Below are 20,337 nucleotides of genomic sequence, written 5' to 3' on the forward strand. Positions count from 1 at the left end.
GATGTCATCGGGGGGCATTGTGACAAGCCGCCAGTGTTCCGTCTCTTCATGTTGTGCACAGTTCAAACGGAAAATACATCAACAGGCAGACTACAGAAAAGCTTACTATCAAAGGTTAGAGGGGGGCTTTCTCAGAGGGCTTTTTACAGTTTTTCTATTCCCAATTAGCCGTTTAAGTGTACTTATTGAAAGTAGTAATTCTTTCATAGGCCGCCCTTTCTTAGTATTTGACGTTCCTTATATTGCGGTATGAGGCTTCGCAGTAGGTTGCAAACATTCATCACCCATGACTGTCCCCAATTGAGCTCAGAAGCTCAATGTCTATCATGACCTCTCTTTTAGAATGTCCAAGAGCAAGCAAACTATTCCTCCAGGAGAGGGCGCCAACAGACTACTAAAGAGATCATCATTACTCAAAGAAAACCCCAAAAACCAATGCATGATAGGAATAAACAGGTAACTTTCTTTGGAGTGGAAGCGGAGAGATCGCACCAGATGCCAATTCTAGATCTTATCACACCTGTGGTCACTGCAGCAGCAGGTGAATCCACTTTGTCCAAAAGGGATCTATTCCATTCAATTGCAAATGATCTAGATAAGACAGAGAACTGCAGCACGGGGACATAGCCGAGTTGGTCAGGTTGAGTGGTGATGAGTTTGCTATTTGGATGAATAAAGAAAGTCAAAAGTGTGAAAGATAAAAAACAAAAGGAGGAAGTGTGAAAAGTGAATGGGCCAAATTGAGGTGCATATGAAGACGTATGCTTTCTTCCAATTCATTAAATCGGGCTAATATGAATCAGGTGAATTGAGTTCTGCTTTTGGAAACTGGGTTAAGAAGGGGTGCACCGTTCCTGGAGGTACTGCAATACCAGGTCAATGCGTGGAGTGGACAGAGCAAGCTCTTTTTCCATCTCCCTGTTCTAAAAATCCATTTAATATATGGTCCCCAGATAGGGGACGTATCAGATATTAAACTGATAAGAACAGATACTACACTTGATCTTAGCCAAAAGGCCGAGAAGCGATAACCAGAATTGGTTTGGGCCTCGAGTGGCACCCTGGCCTATGCCGGACACATCTTAGGGAGAGAGAGCGAGAGGGAGACAAACCCACGCCTACACAAGACATTTTGTCACCCAAGCCAACCCTTGAAAAGGCTGCTTTGCAGAGCAAAAACAAGAAGAATGGTGCGTTTTGCAGCCGCCGCCCACTGCAATGAATCTGAATAACTCCTCCTTTAGGGCGCAAGCAACTCCCCTCCCCCTTGCAGTCTTTCCAATTCACGATACAAAAAGACGGACAGGACAGGTTGCCTGACTTTCCGTCACTGCCACCCTTTGCCATCCTTACCCGTAGAAAGCCCTTTCATCATCCCCAAACCCTAATCTTTTCCCTTTCCTTCCCAGCCCCCAAACCCTGCCCTCTGTACCTTTCTCACCACCCGCTTCCCTTCTCCTGTCATCCCCTACCACCCGGGAAAAAAAGAGATTGCCCCCTCCTTCCACTAGCCCACCCTCCCACCCAAAGAACAACTTCTTCTGCGCAGCTTGTTTTCTAGGCAGCAGCGCTATTGTGATGTCATCGGGGGGCATTGTGACAAGCCGCCAGTGTTCCGTCTCTTCATGTTGTGCACAGTTCAAACGGAAAATACATCAACAGGCAGACTACAGAAAAGCTTACTATCAAAGGTTAGAGGGGGGCTTTCTCAGAGGGCTTTTTACAGTTTTTCTATTCCCAATTAGCCGTTTAAGTGTACTTATTGAAAGTAGTAATTCTTTCATAGGCCGCCCTTTCTTAGTATTTGACGTTCCTTATATTGCGGTATGAGGCTTCGCAGTAGGTTGCAAACATTCATCACCCATGACTGTCCCCAATTGAGCTCAGAAGCTCAATGTCTATCATGACCTCTCTTTTAGAATGTCCAAGAGCAAGCAAACTATTCCTCCAGGAGAGGGCGCCAACAGACTACTAAAGAGATCATCATTACTCAAAGAAAACCCCAAAAACCAATGCATGATAGGAATAAACAGGTAACTTTCTTTGGAGTGGAAGCGGAGAGATCGCACCAGATGCCAATTCTAGATCTTATCACACCTGTGGTCACTGCAGCAGCAGGTGAATCCACTTTGTCCAAAAGGGATCTATTCCATTCAATTGCAAATGATCTAGATAAGACAGAGAACTGCAGCACGGGGACATAGCCGAGTTGGTCAGGTTGAGTGGTGATGAGTTTGCTATTTGGATGAATAAAGAAAGTCAAAAGTGTGAAAGATAAAAAACAAAAGGAGGAAGTGTGAAAAGTGAATGGGCCAAATTGAGGTGCATATGAAGACGTATGCTTTCTTCCAATTCATTAAATCGGGCTAATATGAATCAGGTGAATTGAGTTCTGCTTTTGGAAACTGGGTTAAGAAGGGGTGCACCGTTCCTGGAGGTACTGCAATACCAGGTCAATGCGTGGAGTGGACAGAGCAAGCTCTTTTTCCATCTCCCTGTTCTAAAAATCCATTTAATATATGGTCCCCAGATAGGGGACGTATCAGATATTAAACTGATAAGAACAGATACTACACTTGATCTTAGCCAAAAGGCCGAGAAGCGATAACCAGAATTGGTTTGGGCCTCGAGTGGCACCCTGGCCTATGCCGGACACATCTTAGGGAGAGAGAGCGAGAGGGAGACAAACCCACGCCTACACAAGACATTTTGTCACCCAAGCCAACCCTTGAAAAGGCTGCTTTGCAGAGCAAAAACAAGAAGAATGGTGCGTTTTGCAGCCGCCGCCCACTGCAATGAATCTGAATAACTCCTCCTTTAGGGCGCAAGCAACTCCCCTCCCCCTTGCAGTCTTTCCAATTCACGATACAAAAAGACGGACAGGACAGGTTGCCTGACTTTCCGTCACTGCCACCCTTTGCCATCCTTACCCGTAGAAAGCCCTTTCATCATCCCCAAACCCTAATCTTTTCCCTTTCCTTCCCAGCCCCCAAACCCTGCCCTCTGTACCTTTCTCACCACCCGCTTCCCTTCTCCTGTCATCCCCCTACCACCCGGGAAAAAAAGAGATTGCCCCCTCCTTCCACTAGCCCACCCTCCCACCCAAAGAACAACTTCTTCTGCGCAGCTTGTTTTCTAGGCAGCAGCGCTATTGTGATGTCATCGGGGGGCATTGTGACAAGCCGCCAGTGTTCCGTCTCTTCATGTTGTGCACAGTTCAAACGGAAAATACATCAACAGGCAGACTACAGAAAAGCTTACTATCAAAGGTTAGAGGGGGGCTTTCTCAGAGGGCTTTTTACAGTTTTTCTATTCCCAATTAGCCGTTTAAGTGTACTTATTGAAAGTAGTAATTCTTTCATAGGCCGCCCTTTCTTAGTATTTGACGTTCCTTATATTGCGGTATGAGGCTTCGCAGTAGGTTGCAAACATTCATCACCCATGACTGTCCCCAATTGAGCTCAGAAGCTCAATGTCTATCATGACCTCTCTTTTAGAATGTCCAAGAGCAAGCAAACTATTCCTCCAGGAGAGGGCGCCAACAGACTACTAAAGAGATCATCATTACTCAAAGAAAACCCCAAAAACCAATGCATGATAGGAATAAACAGGTAACTTTCTTTGGAGTGGAAGCGGAGAGATCGCACCAGATGCCAATTCTAGATCTTATCACACCTGTGGTCACTGCAGCAGCAGGTGAATCCACTTTGTCCAAAAGGGATCTATTCCATTCAATTGCAAATGATCTAGATAAGACAGAGAACTGCAGCACGGGGACATAGCCGAGTTGGTCAGGTTGAGTGGTGATGAGTTTGCTATTTGGATGAATAAAGAAAGTCAAAAGTGTGAAAGATAAAAAACAAAAGGAGGAAGTGTGAAAAGTGAATGGGCCAAATTGAGGTGCATATGAAGACGTATGCTTTCTTCCAATTCATTAAATCGGGCTAATATGAATCAGGTGAATTGAGTTCTGCTTTTGGAAACTGGGTTAAGAAGGGGTGCACCGTTCCTGGAGGTACTGCAATACCAGGTCAATGCGTGGAGTGGACAGAGCAAGCTCTTTTTCCATCTCCCTGTTCTAAAAATCCATTTAATATATGGTCCCCAGATAGGGGACGTATCAGATATTAAACTGATAAGAACAGATACTACACTTGATCTTAGCCAAAAGGCCGAGAAGCGATAACCAGAATTGGTTTGGGCCTCGAGTGGCACCCTGGCCTATGCCGGACACATCTTAGGGAGAGAGAGCGAGAGGGAGACAAACCCACGCCTACACAAGACATTTTGTCACCCAAGCCAACCCTTGAAAAGGCTGCTTTGCAGAGCAAAAACAAGAAGAATGGTGCGTTTTGCAGCCGCCGCCCACTGCAATGAATCTGAATAACTCCTCCTTTAGGGCGCAAGCAACTCCCCTCCCCCTTGCAGTCTTTCCAATTCACGATACAAAAAGACGGACAGGACAGGTTGCCTGACTTTCCGTCACTGCCACCCTTTGCCATCCTTACCCGTAGAAAGCCCTTTCATCATCCCCAAACCCTAATCTTTTCCCTTTCCTTCCCAGCCCCCAAACCCTGCCCTCTGTACCTTTCTCACCACCCGCTTCCCTTCTCCTGTCATCCCCCTACCACCCGGGAAAAAAAGAGATTGCCCCCTCCTTCCACTAGCCCACCCTCCCACCCAAAGAACAACTTCTTCTGCGCAGCTTGTTTTCTAGGCAGCAGCGCTATTGTGATGTCATCGGGGGGCATTGTGACAAGCCGCCAGTGTTCCGTCTCTTCATGTTGTGCACAGTTCAAACGGAAAATACATCAACAGGCAGACTACAGAAAAGCTTACTATCAAAGGTTAGAGGGGGGCTTTCTCAGAGGGCTTTTTACAGTTTTTCTATTCCCAATTAGCCGTTTAAGTGTACTTATTGAAAGTAGTAATTCTTTCATAGGCCGCCCTTTCTTAGTATTTGACGTTCCTTATATTGCGGTATGAGGCTTCGCAGTAGGTTGCAAACATTCATCACCCATGACTGTCCCCAATTGAGCTCAGAAGCTCAATGTCTATCATGACCTCTCTTTTAGAATGTCCAAGAGCAAGCAAACTATTCCTCCAGGAGAGGGCGCCAACAGACTACTAAAGAGATCATCATTACTCAAAGAAAACCCCAAAAACCAATGCATGATAGGAATAAACAGGTAACTTTCTTTGGAGTGGAAGCGGAGAGATCGCACCAGATGCCAATTCTAGATCTTATCACACCTGTGGTCACTGCAGCAGCAGGTGAATCCACTTTGTCCAAAAGGGATCTATTCCATTCAATTGCAAATGATCTAGATAAGACAGAGAACTGCAGCACGGGGACATAGCCGAGTTGGTCAGGTTGAGTGGTGATGAGTTTGCTATTTGGATGAATAAAGAAAGTCAAAAGTGTGAAAGATAAAAAACAAAAGGAGGAAGTGTGAAAAGTGAATGGGCCAAATTGAGGTGCATATGAAGACGTATGCTTTCTTCCAATTCATTAAATCGGGCTAATATGAATCAGGTGAATTGAGTTCTGCTTTTGGAAACTGGGTTAAGAAGGGGTGCACCGTTCCTGGAGGTACTGCAATACCAGGTCAATGCGTGGAGTGGACAGAGCAAGCTCTTTTTCCATCTCCCTGTTCTAAAAATCCATTTAATATATGGTCCCCAGATAGGGGACGTATCAGATATTAAACTGATAAGAACAGATACTACACTTGATCTTAGCCAAAAGGCCGAGAAGCGATAACCAGAATTGGTTTGGGCCTCGAGTGGCACCCTGGCCTATGCCGGACACATCTTAGGGAGAGAGAGCGAGAGGGAGACAAACCCACGCCTACACAAGACATTTTGTCACCCAAGCCAACCCTTGAAAAGGCTGCTTTGCAGAGCAAAAACAAGAAGAATGGTGCGTTTTGCAGCCGCCGCCCACTGCAATGAATCTGAATAACTCCTCCTTTAGGGCGCAAGCAACTCCCCTCCCCCTTGCAGTCTTTCCAATTCACGATACAAAAAGACGGACAGGACAGGTTGCCTGACTTTCCGTCACTGCCACCCTTTGCCATCCTTACCCGTAGAAAGCCCTTTCATCATCCCCAAACCCTAATCTTTTCCCTTTCCTTCCCAGCCCCCAAACCCTGCCCTCTGTACCTTTCTCACCACCCGCTTCCCTTCTCCTGTCATCCCCCTACCACCCGGGAAAAAAAGAGATTGCCCCCTCCTTCCACTAGCCCACCCTCCCACCCAAAGAACAACTTCTTCTGCGCAGCTTGTTTTCTAGGCAGCAGCGCTATTGTGATGTCATCGGGGGGCATTGTGACAAGCCGCCAGTGTTCCGTCTCTTCATGTTGTGCACAGTTCAAACGGAAAATACATCAACAGGCAGACTACAGAAAAGCTTACTATCAAAGGTTAGAGGGGGGCTTTCTCAGAGGGCTTTTTACAGTTTTTCTATTCCCAATTAGCCGTTTAAGTGTACTTATTGAAAGTAGTAATTCTTTCATAGGCCGCCCTTTCTTAGTATTTGACGTTCCTTATATTGCGGTATGAGGCTTCGCAGTAGGTTGCAAACATTCATCACCCATGACTGTCCCCAATTGAGCTCAGAAGCTCAATGTCTATCATGACCTCTCTTTTAGAATGTCCAAGAGCAAGCAAACTATTCCTCCAGGAGAGGGCGCCAACAGACTACTAAAGAGATCATCATTACTCAAAGAAAACCCCAAAAACCAATGCATGATAGGAATAAACAGGTAACTTTCTTTGGAGTGGAAGCGGAGAGATCGCACCAGATGCCAATTCTAGATCTTATCACACCTGTGGTCACTGCAGCAGCAGGTGAATCCACTTTGTCCAAAAGGGATCTATTCCATTCAATTGCAAATGATCTAGATAAGACAGAGAACTGCAGCACGGGGACATAGCCGAGTTGGTCAGGTTGAGTGGTGATGAGTTTGCTATTTGGATGAATAAAGAAAGTCAAAAGTGTGAAAGATAAAAAACAAAAGGAGGAAGTGTGAAAAGTGAATGGGCCAAATTGAGGTGCATATGAAGACGTATGCTTTCTTCCAATTCATTAAATCGGGCTAATATGAATCAGGTGAATTGAGTTCTGCTTTTGGAAACTGGGTTAAGAAGGGGTGCACCGTTCCTGGAGGTACTGCAATACCAGGTCAATGCGTGGAGTGGACAGAGCAAGCTCTTTTTCCATCTCCCTGTTCTAAAAATCCATTTAATATATGGTCCCCAGATAGGGGACGTATCAGATATTAAACTGATAAGAACAGATTTTTGATTTAACAGCATCTTTATTATCATGCACTACTCACAAAAAGGTAACAAACCGTGTACAGTGCCGCAGCCCCGTACACACAGAAATATACAATCCTTCTTACATAGCCATAGAGTACGACGCACTAAACTATACATCACGCTCCTATGCTTATCCATAACACTCAAGCTGAAAGAAAAAGTTAGACAATAAATAACGACGAACCGGCGATTGGGGGATGGGGGTAGGGGAAAAGGGGGATAGGGTGGGGAAATCACAGGCCCGAAGCTTTATTGAAAGACGCACATAACGGGAAAAGGAGGGAGGGGGCATGGAAGAGGTCTAAACCTCCTCCTCGGCGCTGTCGTCCGGACTGTCCATGATGGAATAGTCTCTGAGCAGGCTGTGGATCAGCCTGCGGCAATCCTGGATAGACATCCTCTCCCTCTTCAAGATGAGCCGGTTCCTGGCGACCCAAATAGCGTCCTTAAAGCAGTTCATAAGGCGCCAAGCCTCCTGGATGGCTCCAACGGTGTGAGTCCCAGGGAAGAGTCCATAAAGTACGGAATGGTACGATAGGCTCCCTCTGGGGACGGAGTTCCTCAGGTCATCCTCCAGGGCAACCAACAGGCGCTGTGCGAAACGGCAGTCCCAAAAGGCGTGCAGCGATGTTTCCTCCACGAAGGGGCACCTTGGGCAGTACCGGGTTTTGCACAGGTTCCGGGCGTGCATGAATGACCGGACGGGCAGTCCGCCCTGTATCGCCATCCATGACAAGTCCTTGTGCCCGTTGGTCAATCCAGCCGATGACACGTTTGTCCAAACAGTCTCCAGTGTGTCGTGATGAAGTCCTGGAATGTTCTCCATTTCAGATACTACACTTGATCTTAGCCAAAAGGCCGAGAAGCGATAACCAGAATTGGTTTGGGCCTCGAGTGGCACCCTGGCCTATGCCGGACACATCTTAGGGAGAGAGAGCGAGAGGGAGACAAACCCACGCCTACACAAGACATTTTGTCACCCAAGCCAACCCTTGAAAAGGCTGCTTTGCAGAGCAAAAACAAGAAGAATGGTGCGTTTTGCAGCCGCCGCCCACTGCAATGAATCTGAATAACTCCTCCTTTAGGGCGCAAGCAACTCCCCTCCCCCTTGCAGTCTTTCCAATTCACGATACAAAAAGACGGACAGGACAGGTTGCCTGACTTTCCGTCACTGCCACCCTTTGCCATCCTTACCCGTAGAAAGCCCTTTCATCATCCCCAAACCCTAATCTTTTCCCTTTCCTTCCCAGCCCCCAAACCCTGCCCTCTGTACCTTTCTCACCACCCGCTTCCCTTCTCCTGTCATCCCCCTACCACCCGGGAAAAAAAGAGATTGCCCCCTCCTTCCACTAGCCCACCCTCCCACCCAAAGAACAACTTCTTCTGCGCAGCTTGTTTTCTAGGCAGCAGCGCTATTGTGATGTCATCGGGGGGCATTGTGACAAGCCGCCAGTGTTCCGTCTCTTCATGTTGTGCACAGTTCAAACGGAAAATACATCAACAGGCAGACTACAGAAAAGCTTACTATCAAAGGTTAGAGGGGGGCTTTCTCAGAGGGCTTTTTACAGTTTTTCTATTCCCAATTAGCCGTTTAAGTGTACTTATTGAAAGTAGTAATTCTTTCATAGGCCGCCCTTTCTTAGTATTTGACGTTCCTTATATTGCGGTATGAGGCTTCGCAGTAGGTTGCAAACATTCATCACCCATGACTGTCCCCAATTGAGCTCAGAAGCTCAATGTCTATCATGACCTCTCTTTTAGAATGTCCAAGAGCAAGCAAACTATTCCTCCAGGAGAGGGCGCCAACAGACTACTAAAGAGATCATCATTACTCAAAGAAAACCCCAAAAACCAATGCATGATAGGAATAAACAGGTAACTTTCTTTGGAGTGGAAGCGGAGAGATCGCACCAGATGCCAATTCTAGATCTTATCACACCTGTGGTCACTGCAGCAGCAGGTGAATCCACTTTGTCCAAAAGGGATCTATTCCATTCAATTGCAAATGATCTAGATAAGACAGAGAACTGCAGCACGGGGACATAGCCGAGTTGGTCAGGTTGAGTGGTGATGAGTTTGCTATTTGGATGAATAAAGAAAGTCAAAAGTGTGAAAGATAAAAAACAAAAGGAGGAAGTGTGAAAAGTGAATGGGCCAAATTGAGGTGCATATGAAGACGTATGCTTTCTTCCAATTCATTAAATCGGGCTAATATGAATCAGGTGAATTGAGTTCTGCTTTTGGAAACTGGGTTAAGAAGGGGTGCACCGTTCCTGGAGGTACTGCAATACCAGGTCAATGCGTGGAGTGGACAGAGCAAGCTCTTTTTCCATCTCCCTGTTCTAAAAATCCATTTAATATATGGTCCCCAGATAGGGGACGTATCAGATATTAAACTGATAAGAACAGATACTACACTTGATCTTAGCCAAAAGGCCGAGAAGCGATAACCAGAATTGGTTTGGGCCTCGAGTGGCACCCTGGCCTATGCCGGACACATCTTAGGGAGAGAGAGCGAGAGGGAGACAAACCCACGCCTACACAAGACATTTTGTCACCCAAGCCAACCCTTGAAAAGGCTGCTTTGCAGAGCAAAAACAAGAAGAATGGTGCGTTTTGCAGCCGCCGCCCACTGCAATGAATCTGAATAACTCCTCCTTTAGGGCGCAAGCAACTCCCCTCCCCCTTGCAGTCTTTCCAATTCACGATACAAAAAGACGGACAGGACAGGTTGCCTGACTTTCCGTCACTGCCACCCTTTGCCATCCTTACCCGTAGAAAGCCCTTTCATCATCCCCAAACCCTAATCTTTTCCCTTTCCTTCCCAGCCCCCAAACCCTGCCCTCTGTACCTTTCTCACCACCCGCTTCCCTTCTCCTGTCATCCCCCTACCACCCGGGAAAAAAAGAGATTGCCCCCTCCTTCCACTAGCCCACCCTCCCACCCAAAGAACAACTTCTTCTGCGCAGCTTGTTTTCTAGGCAGCAGCGCTATTGTGATGTCATCGGGGGGCATTGTGACAAGCCGCCAGTGTTCCGTCTCTTCATGTTGTGCACAGTTCAAACGGAAAATACATCAACAGGCAGACTACAGAAAAGCTTACTATCAAAGGTTAGAGGGGGGCTTTCTCAGAGGGCTTTTTACAGTTTTTCTATTCCCAATTAGCCGTTTAAGTGTACTTATTGAAAGTAGTAATTCTTTCATAGGCCGCCCTTTCTTAGTATTTGACGTTCCTTATATTGCGGTATGAGGCTTCGCAGTAGGTTGCAAACATTCATCACCCATGACTGTCCCCAATTGAGCTCAGAAGCTCAATGTCTATCATGACCTCTCTTTTAGAATGTCCAAGAGCAAGCAAACTATTCCTCCAGGAGAGGGCGCCAACAGACTACTAAAGAGATCATCATTACTCAAAGAAAACCCCAAAAACCAATGCATGATAGGAATAAACAGGTAACTTTCTTTGGAGTGGAAGCGGAGAGATCGCACCAGATGCCAATTCTAGATCTTATCACACCTGTGGTCACTGCAGCAGCAGGTGAATCCACTTTGTCCAAAAGGGATCTATTCCATTCAATTGCAAATGATCTAGATAAGACAGAGAACTGCAGCACGGGGACATAGCCGAGTTGGTCAGGTTGAGTGGTGATGAGTTTGCTATTTGGATGAATAAAGAAAGTCAAAAGTGTGAAAGATAAAAAACAAAAGGAGGAAGTGTGAAAAGTGAATGGGCCAAATTGAGGTGCATATGAAGACGTATGCTTTCTTCCAATTCATTAAATCGGGCTAATATGAATCAGGTGAATTGAGTTCTGCTTTTGGAAACTGGGTTAAGAAGGGGTGCACCGTTCCTGGAGGTACTGCAATACCAGGTCAATGCGTGGAGTGGACAGAGCAAGCTCTTTTTCCATGTCCCTGTTCTAAAAATCCATTTAATATATGGTCCCCAGATAGGGGACGTATCAGATATTAAACTGATAAGAACAGATACTACACTTGATCTTAGCCAAAAGGCCGAGAAGCGATAACCAGAATTGGTTTGGGCCTCGAGTGGCACCCTGGCCTATGCCGGACACATCTTAGGGAGAGAGAGCGAGAGGGAGACAAACCCACGCCTACACAAGACATTTTGTCACCCAAGCCAACCCTTGAAAAGGCTGCTTTGCAGAGCAAAAACAAGAAGAATGGTGCGTTTTGCAGCCGCCGCCCACTGCAATGAATCTGAATAACTCCTCCTTTAGGGCGCAAGCAACTCCCCTCCCCCTTGCAGTCTTTCCAATTCACGATACAAAAAGACGGACAGGACAGGTTGCCTGACTTTCCGTCACTGCCACCCTTTGCCATCCTTACCCGTAGAAAGCCCTTTCATCATCCCCAAACCCTAATCTTTTCCCTTTCCTTCCCAGCCCCCAAACCCTGCCCTCTGTACCTTTCTCACCACCCGCTTCCCTTCTCCTGTCATCCCCCTACCACCCGGGAAAAAAAGAGATTGCCCCCTCCTTCCACTAGCCCACCCTCCCACCCAAAGAACAACTTCTTCTGCGCAGCTTGTTTTCTAGGCAGCAGCGCTATTGTGATGTCATCGGGGGGCATTGTGACAAGCCGCCAGTGTTCCGTCTCTTCATGTTGTGCACAGTTCAAACGGAAAATACATCAACAGGCAGACTACAGAAAAGCTTACTATCAAAGGTTAGAGGGGGGCTTTCTCAGAGGGCTTTTTACAGTTTTTCTATTCCCAATTAGCCGTTTAAGTGTACTTATTGAAAGTAGTAATTCTTTCATAGGCCGCCCTTTCTTAGTATTTGACGTTCCTTATATTGCGGTATGAGGCTTCGCAGTAGGTTGCAAACATTCATCACCCATGACTGTCCCCAATTGAGCTCAGAAGCTCAATGTCTATCATGACCTCTCTTTTAGAATGTCCAAGAGCAAGCAAACTATTCCTCCAGGAGAGGGCGCCAACAGACTACTAAAGAGATCATCATTACTCAAAGAAAACCCCAAAAACCAATGCATGATAGGAATAAACAGGTAACTTTCTTTGGAGTGGAAGCGGAGAGATCGCACCAGATGCCAATTCTAGATCTTATCACACCTGTGGTCACTGCAGCAGCAGGTGAATCCACTTTGTCCAAAAGGGATCTATTCCATTCAATTGCAAATGATCTAGATAAGACAGAGAACTGCAGCACGGGGACATAGCCGAGTTGGTCAGGTTGAGTGGTGATGAGTTTGCTATTTGGATGAATAAAGAAAGTCAAAAGTGTGAAAGATAAAAAACAAAAGGAGGAAGTGTGAAAAGTGAATGGGCCAAATTGAGGTGCATATGAAGACGTATGCTTTCTTCCAATTCATTAAATCGGGCTAATATGAATCAGGTGAATTGAGTTCTGCTTTTGGAAACTGGGTTAAGAAGGGGTGCACCGTTCCTGGAGGTACTGCAATACCAGGTCAATGCGTGGAGTGGACAGAGCAAGCTCTTTTTCCATCTCCCTGTTCTAAAAATCCATTTAATATATGGTCCCCAGATAGGGGACGTATCAGATATTAAACTGATAAGAACAGATACTACACTTGATCTTAGCCAAAAGGCCGAGAAGCGATAACCAGAATTGGTTTGGGCCTCGAGTGGCACCCTGGCCTATGCCGGACACATCTTAGGGAGAGAGAGCGAGAGGGAGACAAACCCACGCCTACACAAGACATTTTGTCACCCAAGCCAACCCTTGAAAAGGCTGCTTTGCAGAGCAAAAACAAGAAGAATGGTGCGTTTTGCAGCCGCCGCCCACTGCAATGAATCTGAATAACTCCTCCTTTAGGGCGCAAGCAACTCCCCTCCCCCTTGCAGTCTTTCCAATTCACGATACAAAAAGACGGACAGGACAGGTTGCCTGACTTTCCGTCACTGCCACCCTTTGCCATCCTTACCCGTAGAAAGCCCTTTCATCATCCCCAAACCCTAATCTTTTCCCTTTCCTTCCCAGCCCCCAAACCCTGCCCTCTGTACCTTTCTCACCACCCGCTTCCCTTCTCCTGTCATCCCCCTACCACCCGGGAAAAAAAGAGATTGCCCCCTCCTTCCACTAGCCCACCCTCCCACCCAAAGAACAACTTCTTCTGCGCAGCTTGTTTTCTAGGCAGCAGCGCTATTGTGATGTCATCGGGGGGCATTGTGACAAGCCGCCAGTGTTCCGTCTCTTCATGTTGTGCACAGTTCAAACGGAAAATACATCAACAGGCAGACTACAGAAAAGCTTACTATCAAAGGTTAGAGGGGGGCTTTCTCAGAGGGCTTTTTACAGTTTTTCTATTCCCAATTAGCCGTTTAAGTGTACTTATTGAAAGTAGTAATTCTTTCATAGGCCGCCCTTTCTTAGTATTTGACGTTCCTTATATTGCGGTATGAGGCTTCGCAGTAGGTTGCAAACATTCATCACCCATGACTGTCCCCAATTGAGCTCAGAAGCTCAATGTCTATCATGACCTCTCTTTTAGAATGTCCAAGAGCAAGCAAACTATTCCTCCAGGAGAGGGCGCCAACAGACTACTAAAGAGATCATCATTACTCAAAGAAAACCCCAAAAACCAATGCATGATAGGAATAAACAGGTAACTTTCTTTGGAGTGGAAGCGGAGAGATCGCACCAGATGCCAATTCTAGATCTTATCACACCTGTGGTCACTGCAGCAGCAGGTGAATCCACTTTGTCCAAAAGGGATCTATTCCATTCAATTGCAAATGATCTAGATAAGACAGAGAACTGCAGCACGGGGACATAGCCGAGTTGGTCAGGTTGAGTGGTGATGAGTTTGCTATTTGGATGAATAAAGAAAGTCAAAAGTGTGAAAGATAAAAAACAAAAGGAGGAAGTGTGAAAAGTGAATGGGCCAAATTGAGGTGCATATGAAGACGTATGCTTTCTTCCAATTCATTAAATCGGGCTAATATGAATCAGGTGAATTGAGTTCTGCTTTTGGAAACTGGGTTAAGAAGGGGTGCACCGTTCCTGGAGGTACTGCAATACCAGGTCAATGCGTGGAGTGGACAGAGCAAGCTCTTTTTCCATCTCCCTGTTCTAAAAATCCATTTAATATATGGTCCCCAGATAGGGGACGTATCAGATATTAAACTGATAAGAACAGATTTTGATTTAATGAAGCTTTCCAAAGCACCGCAAAAATGCATGACCGAAGTCACACCAAAAACAGTGCAAAGGCTAGGATTCGTGTGGACCCCTCCGTGAGAAGAGGATCCCCAAAAATCAACCCCGTCCCTCCGAGCCAGAAGGCCACAGCGAGGGTCAGGGATCTTCGGTGCTCCCCCAAGCCGAATCCTGGTTGAGCCTTGTTGTTGCTCCCAGCGTCCACCGAGGCATCTTACCCAAGTGGAGTAGGGAGCTACTAGTCGTTGGTTTCGCAGCCGAGACTGCCCGGACCGTCAACCGGTGTTGGTTTCTCAGCCCAAGGCTGACCGGACCTCCAACCGGGTGTTGGTTTCTCAGCCCAAGGCTGACCGGACCTCCAACCGGGTGTTGGTTTCTCAGCCCAAGGCTAACCGGACCTCCAACCGGGTGTTGGTTTCTCAGCCAAAGCTGACCCGGACCTCCAACCGGGTGTTGGTTTCTCAGCCCAAAGCTGACCGGACCTCCGACCGGGATTATAAAAATTTCCCTTCTTAGCCAGAAGGCCGGGATAGGGCAATATGCTTGGAAAGTATGAATAGGCAAGGCGCGGCGTGCGACAGAGTCTGAGGCTTACCAGGGTCCCAACCTAGCAAGTTCAGACTCCCTCCAGGGTGTCCATTCCTGGGGCACATTGCACCATAACCCCCACACTTACTCAGTCTAATAGCCTCGATCCTGGTAGGGCCATGGTTTCCTCTAGATGGATATACTATCCTCCCAAAGTACTAACAAGCGCAACCTTCCAGTGTGCATTGCATCATTGTACTAAGGTGGCCGGAGCCTTAAACCACCTTTTCGAACGATACTACACTTGATCTTAGCCAAAAGGCCGAGAAGCGATAACCAGAATTGGTTTGGGCCTCGAGTGGCACCCTGGCCTATGCCGGACACATCTTAGGGAGAGAGAGCGAGAGGGAGACAAACCCACGCCTACACAAGACATTTTGTCACCCAAGCCAACCCTTGAAAAGGCTGCTTTGCAGAGCAAAAACAAGAAGAATGGTGCGTTTTGCAGCCGCCGCCCACTGCAATGAATCTGAATAACTCCTCCTTTAGGGCGCAAGCAACTCCCCTCCCCCTTGCAGTCTTTCCAATTCACGATACAAAAAGACGGACAGGACAGGTTGCCTGACTTTCCGTCACTGCCACCCTTTGCCATCCTTACCCGTAGAAAGCCCTTTCATCATCCCCAAACCCTAATCTTTTCCCTTTCCTTCCCAGCCCCCAAACCCTGCCCTCTGTACCTTTCTCACCACCCGCTTCCCTTCTCCTGTCATCCCCCTACCACCCGGGAAAAAAAGAGATTGCCCCCTCCTTCCACTAGCCCACCCTCCCACCCAAAGAACAACTTCTTCTGCGCAGCTTGTTTTCTAGGCAGCAGCGCTATTGTGATGTCATCGGGGGGCATTGTGACAAGCCGCCAGTGTTCCGTCTCTTCATGTTGTGCACAGTTCAAACGGAAAATACATCAACAGGCAGACTACAGAAAAGCTTACTATCAAAGGTTAGAGGGGGGCTTTCTCAGAGGGCTTTTTACAGTTTTTCTATTCCCAATTAGCCGTTTAAGTGTACTTATTGAAAGTAGTAATTCTTTCATAGGCCGCCCTTTCTTAGTATTTGACGTTCCTTATATTGCGGTATGAGGCTTCGCAGTAGGTTGCAAACATTCATCACCCATGACTGTCCCCAATTGAGCTCAGAAGCTCAATGTCTATCATGACCTCTCTTTTAGAATGTCCAAGAGCAAGCAAACTATTCCTCCAGGAGAGGGCGCCAACAGACTACTAAAGAGATCATCATTACTCAAAGAAAACCCCAAAAACCAATGCATGATAGGAATAAACAGGTAACTTTCTTTGGAGTGGAAGCGGAGAGATCGCACCAGATGCCAATTCTAGATCTTATCACACCTGTGGTCACTGCAGCAGCAGGTGAATCCACTTTGTCCAAAAGGGATCTATTCCATTCAATTGCAAATGATCTAGATAAGACAGAGAACTGCAGCACGGGGACATAGCCGAGTTGGTCAGGTTGAGTGGTGATGAGTTTGCTATTTGGATGAATAAAGAAAGTCAAAAGTGTGAAAGATAAAAAACAAAAGGAGGAAGTGTGAAAAGTGAATGGGCCAAATTGAGGTGCATATGAAGACGTATGCTTTCTTCCAATTCATTAAATCGGGCTAATATGAATCAGGTGAATTGAGTTCTGCTTTTGGAAACTGGGTTAAGAAGGGGTGCACCGTTCCTGGAGGTACTGCAATACCAGGTCAATGCGTGGAGTGGACAGAGCAAGCTCTTTTTCCATCTCCCTGTTCTAAAAATCCATTTAATATATGGTCCCCAGATAGGGGACGTATCAGATATTAAACTGATAAGAACAGATACTACACTTGATCTTAGCCAAAAGGCCGAGAAGCGATAACCAGAATTGGTTTGGGCCTCGAGTGGCACCCTGGCCTATGCCGGACACATCTTAGGGAGAGAGAGCGAGAGGGAGACAAACCCACGCCTACACAAGACATTTTGTCACCCAAGCCAACCCTTGAAAAGGCTGCTTTGCAGAGCAAAAACAAGAAGAATGGTGCGTTTTGCAGCCGCCGCCCACTGCAATGAATCTGAATAACTCCTCCTTTAGGGCGCAAGCAACTCCCCTCCCCCTTGCAGTCTTTCCAATTCACGATACAAAAAGACGGACAGGACAGGTTGCCTGACTTTCCGTCACTGCCACCCTTTGCCATCCTTACCCGTAGAAAGCCCTTTCATCATCCCCAAACCCTAATCTTTTCCCTTTCCTTCCCAGCCCCCAAACCCTGCCCTCTGTACCTTTCTCACCACCCGCTTCCCTTCTCCTGTCATCCCCCTACCACCCGGGAAAAAAAGAGATTGCCCCCTCCTTCCACTAGCCCACCCTCCCACCCAAAGAACAACTTCTTCTGCGCAGCTTGTTTTCTAGGCAGCAGCGCTATTGTGATGTCATCGGGGGGCATTGTGACAAGCCGCCAGTGTTCCGTCTCTTCATGTTGTGCACAGTTCAAACGGAAAATACATCAACAGGCAGACTACAGAAAAGCTTACTATCAAAGGTTAGAGGGGGGCTTTCTCAGAGGGCTTTTTACAGTTTTTCTATTCCCAATTAGCCGTTTAAGTGTACTTATTGAAAGTAGTAATTCTTTCATAGGCCGCCCTTTCTTAGTATTTGACGTTCCTTATATTGCGGTATGAGGCTTCGCAGTAGGTTGCAAACATTCATCACCCATGACTGTCCCCAATTGAGCTCAGAAGCTCAATGTCTATCATGACCTCTCTTTTAGAATGTCCAAGAGCAAGCAAACTATTCCTCCAGGAGAGGGCGCCAACAGACTACTAAAGAGATCATCATTACTCAAAGAAAACCCCAAAAACCAATGCATGATAGGAATAAACAGGTAACTTTCTTTGGAGTGGAAGCGGAGAGATCGCACCAGATGCCAATTCTAGATCTTATCACACCTGTGGTCACTGCAGCAGCAGGTGAATCCACTTTGTCCAAAAGGGATCTATTCCATTCAATTGCAAATGATCTAGATAAGACAGAGAACTGCAGCACGGGGACATAGCCGAGTTGGTCAGGTTGAGTGGTGATGAGTTTGCTATTTGGATGAATAAAGAAAGTCAAAAGTGTGAAAGATAAAAAACAAAAGGAGGAAGTGTGAAAAGTGAATGGGCCAAATTGAGGTGCATATGAAGACGTATGCTTTCTTCCAATTCATTAAATCGGGCTAATATGAATCAGGTGAATTGAGTTCTGCTTTTGGAAACTGGGTTAAGAAGGGGTGCACCGTTCCTGGAGGTACTGCAATACCAGGTCAATGCGTGGAGTGGACAGAGCAAGCTCTTTTTCCATCTCCCTGTTCTAAAAATCCATTTAATATATGGTCCCCAGATAGGGGACGTATCAGATATTAAACTGATAAGAACAGATACTACACTTGATCTTAGCCAAAAGGCCGAGAAGCGATAACCAGAATTGGTTTGGGCCTCGAGTGGCACCCTGGCCTATGCCGGACACATCTTAGGGAGAGAGAGCGAGAGGGAGACAAACCCACGCCTACACAAGACATTTTGTCACCCAAGCCAACCCTTGAAAAGGCTGCTTTGCAGAGCAAAAACAAGAAGAATGGTGCGTTTTGCAGCCGCCGCCCACTGCAATGAATCTGAATAACTCCTCCTTTAGGGCGCAAGCAACTCCCCTCCCCCTTGCAGTCTTTCCAATTCACGATACAAAAAGACGGACAGGACAGGTTGCCTGACTTTCCGTCACTGCCACCCTTTGCCATCCTTACCCGTAGAAAGCCCTTTCATCATCCCCAAACCCTAATCTTTTCCCTTTCCTTCCCAGCCCCCAAACCCTGCCCTCTGTACCTTTCTCACCACCCGCTTCCCTTCTCCTGTCATCCCCCTACCACCCGGGAAAAAAAGAGATTGCCCCCTCCTTCCACTAGCCCACCCTCCCACCCAAAGAACAACTTCTTCTGCGCAGCTTGTTTTCTAGGCAGCAGCGCTATTGTGATGTCATCGGGGGGCATTGTGACAAGCCGCCAGTGTTCCGTCTCTTCATGTTGTGCACAGTTCAAACGGAAAATACATCAACAGGCAGACTACAGAAAAGCTTACTATCAAAGGTTAGAGGGGGGCTTTCTCAGAGGGCTTTTTACAGTTTTTCTATTCCCAATTAGCCGTTTAAGTGTACTTATTGAAAGTAGTAATTCTTTCATAGGCCGCCCTTTCTTAGTATTTGACGTTCCTTATATTGCGGTATGAGGCTTCGCAGTAGGTTGCAAACATTCATCACCCATGACTGTCCCCAATTGAGCTCAGAAGCTCAATGTCTATCATGACCTCTCTTTTAGAATGTCCAAGAGCAAGCAAACTATTCCTCCAGGAGAGGGCGCCAACAGACTACTAAAGAGATCATCATTACTCAAAGAAAACCCCAAAAACCAATGCATGATAGGAATAAACAGGTAACTTTCTTTGGAGTGGAAGCGGAGAGATCGCACCAGATGCCAATTCTAGATCTTATCACACCTGTGGTCACTGCAGCAGCAGGTGAATCCACTTTGTCCAAAAGGGATCTATTCCATTCAATTGCAAATGATCTAGATAAGACAGAGAACTGCAGCACGGGGACATAGCCGAGTTGGTCAGGTTGAGTGGTGATGAGTTTGCTATTTGGATGAATAAAGAAAGTCAAAAGTGTGAAAGATAAAAAACAAAAGGAGGAAGTGTGAAAAGTGAATGGGCCAAATTGAGGTGCATATGAAGACGTATGCTTTCTTCCAATTCATTAAATCGGGCTAATATGAATCAGGTGAATTGAGTTCTGCTTTTGGAAACTGGGTTAAGAAGGGGTGCACCGTTCCTGGAGGTACTGCAATACCAGGTCAATGCGTGGAGTGGACAGAGCAAGCTCTTTTTCCATCTCCCTGTTCTAAAAATCCATTTAATATATGGTCCCCAGATAGGGGACGTATCAGATATTAAACTGATAAGAACAGATACTACACTTGATCTTAGCCAAAAGGCCGAGAAGCGATAACCAGAATTGGTTTGGGCCTCGAGTGGCACCCTGGCCTATGCCGGACACATCTTAGGGAGAGAGAGCGAGAGGGAGACAAACCCACGCCTACACAAGACATTTTGTCACCCAAGCCAACCCTTGAAAAGGCTGCTTTGCAGAGCAAAAACAAGAAGAATGGTGCGTTTTGCAGCCGCCGCCCACTGCAATGAATCTGAATAACTCCTCCTTTAGGGCGCAAGCAACTCCCCTCCCCCTTGCAGTCTTTCCA

At 46.7% G+C, this 20,337-nt stretch overlaps 11 non-coding genes and 3 pseudogenes across 11 annotated transcripts; all 14 read right to left on the reverse strand.

Annotated features, from left to right (window-relative positions):
• Nucleotides 1-838: 838 nt before the first annotated feature.
• LOC142275915 (U2 spliceosomal RNA) lies at nt 839-1,029 on the reverse strand. The gene has a single exon (XR_012739474.1). It is a non-coding gene; the product is annotated as a U2 spliceosomal RNA (small nuclear RNA).
• Nucleotides 1,030-2,415: 1,386 nt separating this feature from the next.
• On the reverse strand, nt 2,416-2,606 carry LOC142275927 (U2 spliceosomal RNA). Its single transcript, XR_012739485.1, has one exon. It is a non-coding gene; the product is annotated as a U2 spliceosomal RNA (small nuclear RNA).
• A 1,387-nt stretch (nt 2,607-3,993) lies between these two features.
• On the reverse strand, nt 3,994-4,184 carry LOC142275939 (U2 spliceosomal RNA). Its single transcript, XR_012739496.1, has one exon. It is a non-coding gene; the product is annotated as a U2 spliceosomal RNA (small nuclear RNA).
• A 1,387-nt stretch (nt 4,185-5,571) lies between these two features.
• On the reverse strand, nt 5,572-5,762 carry LOC142275951 (U2 spliceosomal RNA). The gene has a single exon (XR_012739503.1). It is a non-coding gene; the product is annotated as a U2 spliceosomal RNA (small nuclear RNA).
• Nucleotides 5,763-7,149: 1,387 nt separating this feature from the next.
• Nucleotides 7,150-7,353, reverse strand: LOC142275946 (U2 spliceosomal RNA; annotated as a pseudogene).
• A 775-nt stretch (nt 7,354-8,128) lies between these two features.
• On the reverse strand, nt 8,129-8,196 carry LOC142275949 (U2 spliceosomal RNA; annotated as a pseudogene).
• A 1,387-nt stretch (nt 8,197-9,583) lies between these two features.
• LOC142275952 (U2 spliceosomal RNA) lies at nt 9,584-9,774 on the reverse strand. Its single transcript, XR_012739504.1, has one exon. It is a non-coding gene; the product is annotated as a U2 spliceosomal RNA (small nuclear RNA).
• Nucleotides 9,775-11,161: 1,387 nt separating this feature from the next.
• Nucleotides 11,162-11,352, reverse strand: LOC142275944 (U2 spliceosomal RNA). The gene has a single exon (XR_012739500.1). It is a non-coding gene; the product is annotated as a U2 spliceosomal RNA (small nuclear RNA).
• A 1,387-nt stretch (nt 11,353-12,739) lies between these two features.
• On the reverse strand, nt 12,740-12,930 carry LOC142275916 (U2 spliceosomal RNA). The gene has a single exon (XR_012739475.1). It is a non-coding gene; the product is annotated as a U2 spliceosomal RNA (small nuclear RNA).
• A 1,387-nt stretch (nt 12,931-14,317) lies between these two features.
• LOC142275948 (U2 spliceosomal RNA) lies at nt 14,318-14,512 on the reverse strand. Its single transcript, XR_012739502.1, has one exon. It is a non-coding gene; the product is annotated as a U2 spliceosomal RNA (small nuclear RNA).
• A 697-nt stretch (nt 14,513-15,209) lies between these two features.
• LOC142275950 (U2 spliceosomal RNA) lies at nt 15,210-15,351 on the reverse strand (annotated as a pseudogene).
• Nucleotides 15,352-16,738: 1,387 nt separating this feature from the next.
• On the reverse strand, nt 16,739-16,929 carry LOC142275917 (U2 spliceosomal RNA). The gene has a single exon (XR_012739476.1). It is a non-coding gene; the product is annotated as a U2 spliceosomal RNA (small nuclear RNA).
• Nucleotides 16,930-18,316: 1,387 nt separating this feature from the next.
• On the reverse strand, nt 18,317-18,507 carry LOC142275918 (U2 spliceosomal RNA). The gene has a single exon (XR_012739477.1). It is a non-coding gene; the product is annotated as a U2 spliceosomal RNA (small nuclear RNA).
• A 1,387-nt stretch (nt 18,508-19,894) lies between these two features.
• On the reverse strand, nt 19,895-20,085 carry LOC142275919 (U2 spliceosomal RNA). The gene has a single exon (XR_012739478.1). It is a non-coding gene; the product is annotated as a U2 spliceosomal RNA (small nuclear RNA).
• Between the last annotated feature and the right edge of the window lie 252 nt (nt 20,086-20,337).

Source organism: Anomaloglossus baeobatrachus, unplaced genomic scaffold (assembly GCF_048569485.1).
Source record: "Anomaloglossus baeobatrachus isolate aAnoBae1 unplaced genomic scaffold, aAnoBae1.hap1 Scaffold_3899, whole genome shotgun sequence".
Lineage (NCBI taxonomy): Eukaryota > Metazoa > Chordata > Amphibia > Anura > Aromobatidae > Anomaloglossus > Anomaloglossus baeobatrachus.